General features: G+C 37.8%; 1 non-coding gene across 1 annotated transcript; it reads right to left on the bottom strand.

The window, feature by feature from the left end:
* Positions 1–1,946: 1,946 nt before the first annotated feature.
* On the bottom strand, positions 1,947–2,054 carry LOC112773641 (small nucleolar RNA R71). The gene has a single exon (XR_003188181.1). It is a non-coding gene; the product is annotated as a small nucleolar RNA R71 (small nucleolar RNA).
* Positions 2,055–6,819: the final 4,765 nt, after the last annotated feature.

Raw genomic sequence — 6,819 nt, forward strand, 5'->3', positions numbered from 1 at the left:
AAAAAAAAATCCAAAAAATTTAGAAAATAAAAAAAAATCAAAAATATTTTTCTGTTTCTTGTTTAAGTCTTGAGTCTTGAGTCATGTTATAAGTTTGGTGTCAATTGCATATGCATCTTGCATTTTTCGAAAATTTCATGCATTCATAGTGTTCTTCATGATCTTCAAGTTGTTCTTGGTAAGTCTTCTTGTTTGATCTTGATGATTTTTTGTTGTGTGTCTTTTCATGTTTATCATATGCATTCTTGAATTCTTAGTGCGTAAGCATTAAAGAATTCTAAGTTTGGTGTCTTGCATGTTTTCTTTGCATTAAAAATTTTTCAAAATTGTGTCTATGATGTTCATCTTGACATTCATAGTGTTCTTGGTGTTCATCTTGACATTCATAGCATTCTTGCATGCATTCATTGTTTTGATCTAAAAATTTCATGCATTGCATAATTTTCATGTTTTTCATAAAAATTCAAAAAAAAAATATCTTCCTCTTTTCTTTCATCAAATTCGAAAATTTGAGTTGACTTTTTCAAAAATTTTTAAAATCAAATTGTTTCTCATGAGTCAAATCAAATTTTCAATTTGAAAATCTTATCTTTTTCAAAATCTTTTTCAAAAATCAAATCTTTTTCAAAATTCTTAGTTATTTTCGAAAATTCCAAAAATAATTTTCAAAAATCTTTTTCTTATTTTATATAATAATTTTCGAAAATAACAATAACAATTAATGTTTTGATTCAAAAATTTCAAGTTTGTTACTTGCTTGTTAAGAAAGATTCAAACTTTAAGTTCTAGAATCATATCTTGTGATCTCTTGTGAATCAAGTCATTAATTGAGATTTTAAAAATCAAATCTTTTCCAAAAAACTAATTTCTATCATATCTTTTCAAAAATATCTTCTTATCTTATCTTTTTCAAAATTTGATTTCAAAATATCTTTTCTAACTTCCTAACTTCTTATCTTTTCAAAATTGGTTTTCAAAATTTGTTTCAACTAACTAACTAACTTTTTGTTTGTTTCTTACCTTTTTCAAAACCACCTAACTAACTCTCTCTCTCTCATTTTCGAAAATATCTTCCCCCTTTTTCAAATTTTCTTTTTGATTTATTAATTATTTTAATTTTTAATTTTTAAATCTTAATTTTCAAAAAAAAATTACTAACATTTTTCAAAAACCATTTTCAAAAATCACTAACTCCTTTTCAAAAATAATTTTCGAAAATTCCCTCCTTCTCTCTCATCTTATTCTATTTATTTATTCATCTACTAACATCTCTTCCTCACATCATCACCAAATTCGAACCCCCTCTTCTATCTGCGTTCGAATTTCCTCTTCTTTTCTTCTACTAACAATAAGGAACCTCTTTACTGTGACATAGAGGATTCCTCTTCTTTTCTTTTTCTCTCCTCTTTCTTATGAGCAGGGACAGAGAAAAAGGCATTCTTGTTGAAGCTGATCCAGAACCTGAAAGGACTCTAAAGAGAAAATTAAGAGAAGCTAAATTACAACAACCCAGAGACAACTTGATTGAAAATTTCGAACAAGTAAAGGAGATGGCAGCCGAACCCAACAACAATGCAAGGAAGATGCTTGGTGACTTTACTGTACCAAATTCCAATTTACATGGAAGAAGCATCTCAATTCCTGCCATTGGAGCAAACAACTTTGAGCTGAAACCTCAATTAGTTTCTCTGATGCAGCAGAACTGCAAGTTTCATGGACTTCCATCTGAAGATCCTTTTCAGTTCTTAACTGAATTCTTGCAGATATGTGATACTGTTAAGACTAATGGAGTAGATCCTGAAGTCTACAGGCTCATGCTTTTTCCTTTTGCTGTAAGAGACAGAGCTAGATTATGGTTGGATTCTCAACCCAAAGACAGCCTGAACTCTTGGGATAAGCTGGTCAAGGCTTTCTTAGCCAAGTACTTTCCTCCTCAAAAGTTGAGCAAGCTTAGAGCTGATGTTCAAACCTTCAGACAGAAAGAAGGTGAATCCCTCTATGAAGCTTGGGAAAGATACAAACAGTTGACCAAAAAGTGTCCTTCTGACATGCTTTCAGAATGGACCATCCTGGATATATTCTATGATGGTTTATCTGAGCTATCAAAGATGTCACTGGACACTTCTGCAGGTGGATCCATTCACCTAAAGAAAACGCCTGCAGAAGCTCAAAAACTCATTGACATGGTTGCTAATAACCAGTTCATGTACACTTCTGAAAGGAATCCTGTGAATAATGGGACACCTATGAAGAAGGGAGTTCTTGAAGTTGATACTCTGAATGCCATATTGGCTCAGAATAAAATATTGACTCAGCAAGTCAATATGATCTCTCAGAGTCTGCATGGAATGCAAGCTGCATCCAACAGTACTCAAGAGGCTTCTTATGCAGAAGAAGCTTATGATCCTGAGAACCCTGCAATAGCAGAGGTGAATTACTTAGGTGAACCTTATGGAAACACCTATAACTCATCATGGAGAAATCATCCAAATTTCTCATGGAAGGATCAAAAGCCTCAACAAGGCTTTAATAATGGTGGAAGAAACAGGTTTAACAATAATAAACATTTTCCATCTTCCACTCAGCAACAGACAGAGAACTCTGAACAAAATGCTTCTAATTTAGCAAACTTAGTCTCTGATCTGTCTAAGGCCACTGTAAGTTTCATGAATGAAACAAGATCTTCCATTAGAAATCTGGAAGCACAAGTGGGCCAGCTGAGTAAAAGGATCACTGAAATCCCTCCTAGTACTCTCCCAAGCAATACAGAAGAGAACCCAAAAGGAGAGTGCAAGGCCATTGACATAAGCACCATGGCCGAACCTGTGAGGAGAAGAGAGGACGTGAATCCCAAGGAGGAAGACCTCCTAGGACATCCAGTGATCAATAAGGAGCTTTCCTCTGAGGAACCAAAGGACTCTGAGGCTCATCTAGAGACCATAGAGATTCCATTGAACCTCCTTATGCCCTTCATGAGCTCTGATGAGTATTCCTCTTCTGAAGAGAATGAGGATGTTACTGAAGAGCAAACTGCCAAGTTTCTTGGTGCAATCATGAAGCTGAATGCCAAATTATTTGGCATTGATACTTGGGAAGTTGAACCTCCCTTGTTCATCAATGAACTAAGTGATCTGGATCAACTGACATTGCCTTAGAAGAGACAGGATCCTGGAAAGTTCATAATACCCTGTACCATAGGCACCATGATCTTTAAGGCTCTGTGTGTCCTTGGTTCAGGAATAAACCTCATGCCCCTCTCTGTAATAGAGAAACTGGGAATCTATGGGGTGCAAGCTGCTAGAATCTCATTAGAGATGACAGATAATTCAAGAAAACAGGCTTATGGACAAGTAGAGGACGTGTTAGTAAAGGTTGAAGGCCTTTACATCCCTGCTGATTTCATAGTGCTGGATACTGGAAAGGAAGAGGATGAATCCATCATCCTAGGAAGACCTTTCCTGGCCACAGCAAGAGCTGTGATTGATGTTGACAGAGGTGAAATAGTCCTTCAATGGAATGAGGACTCCCTTGTGTTTAAAACTCAAGGATCTCCCTCTGCAACCATGGAGAGGAAGCATGAAAAGCTTCTCTCAAAGCAGAGTCAACCAGAGCCCCCACAGTCAAACTCTAAGTTTGGTGTTGAACTCCCATATCTAAACTCTAAGTTTGGTGTTGGAGAGTTTCAACAATGCTCTGAACATCTGTGAGGCTCCATGAGAGCCCACTGTCAAGCTATTGACATTAAAGAAGCGCTTGTTGGGAGGCAACCCAATTTTTATTTATCTAACTATATTTTTCTTAGTTATATGTCTTTATAGGTTCATGATCATGTGGAGTCACAAAACAAACAAAAAAATCAAAAACGGAATCAAAAACAGCAGAAGAAAAATCACACCCTGGAGGAGCATCTGTCTGGCGTTCAGCGCCAAAACAGAGCATGGTGCTGGCGCTGAACGCCCAAAATGGGCAGCTTCTGGGCGCTGAACGCCAGAACAGGCATGGTTCTGGCGTTCAACGCCAGAAAGGGCAGACAAATGGGCGTTGAACGCCCAAAATGGCCACCAACCTGGCGCTGAACGCCCAGAGTTGGGTACAAAGGCATTTTTACATGCCTAAAGGGTGCAGGGATGTAAATCCTTGAACACCTCAGGATCTGTGGACCCCACAGGATCCCCACCTACCTCCACTCACTTCTTCTCACCACTCTCTTTCACACAACCCCATAAACACTCTTCCCCAAAAACCCTTCACCAATCACCTCAATCTCTCTTCCCCATCACCTCTTCACCACTCACATCCATCCACTCTTCCCCATAAACCTACCTCATAAACTCCACCTACCTTCAAAATTCAAAACCAATTTCCCACCCAACCCCACCCATATGGCCGAATACACACCTCCCTCCATCTCCCCCATATCTTCTTTTTCTTCTTCTATTCCTTCTTCTTTTGCTCGAGGGCGAGCAACATTCTAAGTTTGGTGTGGTAAAAGCATAGCTTTTTTGTTTTTTTTCCATAACCATTGATGGCACCTAAGGCCAGAGAAACCTCTAGAAAGAGAAAAGCGAAGACAAAAGCTTCCATCAAGGGTCTATAGTTCAGTGGTAGAACATTTGACTGCAAATCAAGAGATCCCTGAGATACCTCGGGGGATACATATTCTTCCACACAATTATTGGAAGCAACTAAGGGTGGAACATCAAGAGCACTCCATCATCCTTCATGAAATCAGAGAAGATCTAAAAGCAATGAAGGAGGAGCAGCAAAGACAAGGAAGAGACATAGAAGAGCTTAAGAACATCACTAAGGTGGACTCATTCCTTGCTCTTATTTCTTCTGTTTTTTTTCGTTTTCTATGTTATGGTGCTTATCTATGTTTGTGTCTTCATTACATGATCATTAGTAGTTAGTAACTATGTCTTAAAGATATGAATGCCCTATGAATCCATCACCTCTCTTAAATGAAAAATGTTTTAATTCAAAAGAACAAGAAGTACATGAGTTTTGAATTTATCCTTGAACTTAGCTTAATTATATTGATGTGGTGGCAATGCTTCTTGTTTTCTGAATGTATGCTTGAACAGTGCATATGTCTTTTGAAGTTGTTGTTTAAGAATGTTAAATATGTCGGCTCTTGAAAGAATGATGACTAGGAGACATGTTATTTGATAATCTGAAAAACCATAAAAATGATTCTTGAAGCAAGAAAAAGCAGCAAAGAACAAAGCTTGCAGAAAAAAAAAATAGGCGAAAAAAAAAATATAGAAAGAAAAAGCAAGCAGAAAAAGCCAAAGCTCTTAAAACCAAGAGGCAAGAGCAAAAAGCCAATAACCCTTAAAACCAAAAGGCAAGGGAAATAAAAAGGATCCCAAGGCTTTGAGCATCAGTGGATAGGAGGGTCTACAGGAATAAAATCCTGGCCTCAGCGGCTAAACCAAGCTGTCCCTAACCATGTGCTTGTGGCGTGTAGGTGTCAAGTGAAAACTTGAGACTGAGCGGTTAAAGTCAAGGTCTAAAGTAAAAGAAGAGTGTGCTTAAGAACCCTAGACACCTCTAATTGGGGACTTTAGCAAAGCTGAGTCACAATCTGAAAAGGTTCACCCAATTATGTGTCTGTGGCATTTATGTATCCGGTGGTAATACTGGAAAACAAAGTGCTTAGGGCCACGGCCAAGACTCATAAAACAGCTGTGTTCAAGAATCATCATACTGAACTAGGAGAATCAATAACACTATCTGAACTCTGAGTTCCTATAGATGCCAATCATTCTGAACCTCAATGGATAGAGTGAGATGCCAAAACTATTCAAGAGGCAAAAAGCTACAAGTCCCGCTCATCTGATTGGAGCTATGTTTCATTGATAGTTTGGAATTTATAGTATATTCTATTCTTTTTATCCTATTTTCAGTTGCTTGGGGACAAGCAACAATTTAAGATTGGTGTTGTGATGAGCGGATAATTTATACGCTTTTTGGCATTATTTTCAGTATATTTTTAGTAGAATCTAGTTACTTTTAGGGATGTTTTTAATAGATTTTATGTTAAATTTACATTTCTGGACTTTACTATGAGTTTGTGTGTTTTTCTGTGATTTCAGGTATTTTCTGACTGAAATTGAGGGACTTGAGCAAAAATCAGATTCAGAGGTTGAAGAAGGACTGCTGATGCTGTTGGATTCTGACCTCCCTGCACTCAAAGTGGATTTTCTGGAGCTACAGAACTCAAAATGGTGCGCTTCCAATTGCGTTGGAAGGTAGACATCCAGGGCTTTCCAGAAATATATAATAGTCCATACTTTGGCCAAGAATAGATGACGTAAACTGGCGTTCAACTCCAGCTCTCTGCCCAAATCTGGCGTCCAGCGCCAGAAAAGGATCGAAAACCAGAGTTGAACGCCAGAAATGGATCAAAACCTGGCGTTCAACTCCACAAATGGCCTCTGCACGTGGAAAGTTAAGGCTCGGCCCAAGCACACACCAAGTGGGCCCCAGAAGTGAATTTATGCATCAATTACTTACCCATGTAAACCCTAGTAGCTAGTTTATTATAAATAGGACCTCTTACTATTGTATTTGACATCTTTGGATTACCTTATGATCCTTTGATCACGTTTTAGGGGGGTGGCCATCTGGGCCATGCCTGGACCTTCACTTATGTATTTTCATACGGTAGAGTTTCTACACTCCATAGATTAAGGTGTGGAGCTCTGCTGTTCCTCAAAGATTAATGCAAAGTACTACTGTTTTCTATTCAATTCATCTTATTTCGCTTCTAAGATATCCATTCCCACCCAAGAACGTGATGAAGGTGATGATTAT

Source organism: Arachis hypogaea, chromosome 18 (genome assembly GCF_003086295.3).
Source record: "Arachis hypogaea cultivar Tifrunner chromosome 18, arahy.Tifrunner.gnm2.J5K5, whole genome shotgun sequence".
Lineage (NCBI taxonomy): Eukaryota > Viridiplantae > Streptophyta > Magnoliopsida > Fabales > Fabaceae > Arachis > Arachis hypogaea.